The 2,421-nt window shown below is 41.6% G+C and overlaps 1 protein-coding gene across 1 annotated transcript in view; it reads right to left on the bottom strand.

Moving 5' to 3' along the window:
• Window positions 1-2,421, bottom strand: part of LOC106868016 (atrial natriuretic peptide receptor 1) — a 100,713-nt gene that overhangs the window by 75,286 nt on the left and 23,006 nt on the right. The window lies entirely within an intron of this gene.

The following is a 2,421-nucleotide window of genomic DNA, read 5'->3' as shown; positions in this document are numbered from 1 at the left end:
GATGAATTAAGTACCAGTGAAACACTGGGGTCGAAATAACCGACTCATCTCCTCCCCTAAAATGGCTGCCCTTGTGGCAAAATTTGAAACCATTATTATTATTGTTGTTGTTGTTGTTGAGTGAGAGAGCAGTGCATGTCATCAAAGTGACACTGGGGTAAAATATACGAAGCCCAGTATACCCATCATGACTACCCGTCTGATAAGGGTACACCAGGCACATGCATCACAACCAAGCTGGCAGAATCGTTAGCACGCCGTGCGAAATGCTTAGCAGCATTTCGTCTTCTGTTATGTTCTGAGTTCAAATTCCACCGAGGTCGACTTTGCCTTTCATCTTTTCGGGGTTGATAAATTAAGTACCAGTGGAGACACTGGTGTCGATGTAATCGATTATCCTTCAACCCCAAATTTCAGGCCTTGTGAAGGATTGTTGTTGTTGTTGTTGTTATTATTATTATTATTGTTGTTGTTGTTGTTGTTGTTATATTATTATTGTTGTTGTTGTTATTATATTATTATTATTAAGGTGGTGAGTTAGCGCGTAAGACAAAATGTTTACTAGCATTTCTTCGGGCTCTTTACGTTCTTAGTTCCAAATCTGCTTCGAAAGGATGGACTTTGCCGTCCATCCTTTCACAGTCGATCAAATAAGTACCAGTCAAATACTAAAATCAATGTGATTGACTAACCCCCGCCTCTCATAACTGCTACTTTTGAACCTATATCAGAAGCAATTATTATTCACGTTGTACAGCAGTATCTATTCGGTGGTCAAATTAACCGAGCACATCTTAAAACTGTTTGACATCGAATATCGGTCCGTTAAGAATAACCTCAGTTCTCTCCCCTGTATGTTTTGGCTCAGAAGCCTTTGTAGAGTTTAAGAGCTATCCCGCTGGGATCAATTAACAGAAGATCTGTGCTGCATAGTGGACAACGTCACTGTCATAGTGTCGAACATTTCGAATGTATGAAAGTAATTGCTACTACATTGAAATGGTACTGAGTATATATAGGAACATACATAAACTAAGACAAGAGTGAACGTGCAACTAAATACTAGAGGAAGTAATTTTTGTTGGCGAGCGGTGATTTCTATTGTTAGACCTCGGAATCTGATTCGGAACAGAGCTTCTGTTGGGTAGGAAATGGGAAGAGATAAGCTGAGTGGCTTATCATACACTAAAATTGGCTTAGTCGAAGCTGTCTCTGAAAGGTCAGGTAGAGGCAGAAGTTGCTAATACATACATTACCTCGGTGGTGTATTACCGCCTGACCGTCGTGCCTTGTTACAAGTATACATCTAACCATGTTGGAAAGCATGTCTTTCTATTTCTTATAGAAGAGACAGGTTTCGCTGATCAGAAAATCCATCTGCTGCCAACACCCACTCCATGGCGGTCTCGAGGGGGTCGTTCTTGATGATGTATCAGCACACACTGAGAGGGAAGCAACTGAAGAAACATCTGGGCCGATACGATGATGATGCCGACAACGATAACGAAAATGAGGGTGAACCGGTGTAGGCATCTTTTGTACCACACCTCTTTCTACAGCTCGTCTCCTTGAACGAGCTTCATTTATCGGTCAAGCATAGGCCGAGTTGGGCATTTGGCATCTATAATGCTCACTGCACAATGCCATATGGAAAAGGCCGTTAACTGGGGGTGGGGACTCTAGATTTCTATTTAGGGTTAGGAGAAGGTATGAGTGGTGATAACCTGGAAATTACTCAAGACATCGATGAGAGCATAATCTCGGCATAGTCGGGGACTATGGACAACTTTCAAAAGTCCTTAGCACGGGAATACTAAAGGAGAAAATTCCATGCTCTAAAGGTATGCATCGTTTCAACAGCTCAACTTGTCTGAGATGCATGCAGGACGACGAAACAGTACAGTGTCTGTGACTTGTGGGACTGTGTCGAACAGCTGTTGTCGCAGGTGGGGCGAATCCGGCTGTCTTCCGAGTCTATAGTGAAGGAAGGCAAACCTTTTTCTGCAGGTGAATAGGGTTAGCGAAATAAGTTGCATGATGGACTTATCTGACAATCTTGAAGGTAGGCATTTTCGTAACTATTCAAGCTCTCATCTACCACATCATGTTGAAGAGAAAAATGTGAGTAGCTAGGGAGGCGATTGTGAAGGGGTCTAACTCTGGGGATACTTTTCTACATGAAATGACAGGAACTTTGAGAGGGCACTTTCGATGCTTTAGAGATGGCAGAGTAATCTGGGTCTTTTTCTGTGGAGTTTCTTCCAAATTATTAATTTTGTATGGTTGAAATTATTTAAAATTTATTTGAATATCTTTTATTATATATTTTTGTTGACTTCCTTTTGATTTATGTAAACCCCAATTCTGTGTGTGTGTGTGTGTGTGTGCGTGTGTGTGTGTGTGTGTGTGTGTGTGTGTGTG

The sequence above is a fragment of the Octopus bimaculoides genome, chromosome 9 (genome assembly GCF_001194135.2).
Source record: "Octopus bimaculoides isolate UCB-OBI-ISO-001 chromosome 9, ASM119413v2, whole genome shotgun sequence".
Taxonomy (NCBI): Eukaryota; Metazoa; Mollusca; class Cephalopoda; order Octopoda; family Octopodidae; genus Octopus; species Octopus bimaculoides.
Note: the sequence above shows the minus strand (reverse complement) of the source record. Positions and strands in the feature narration are given on the sequence as shown.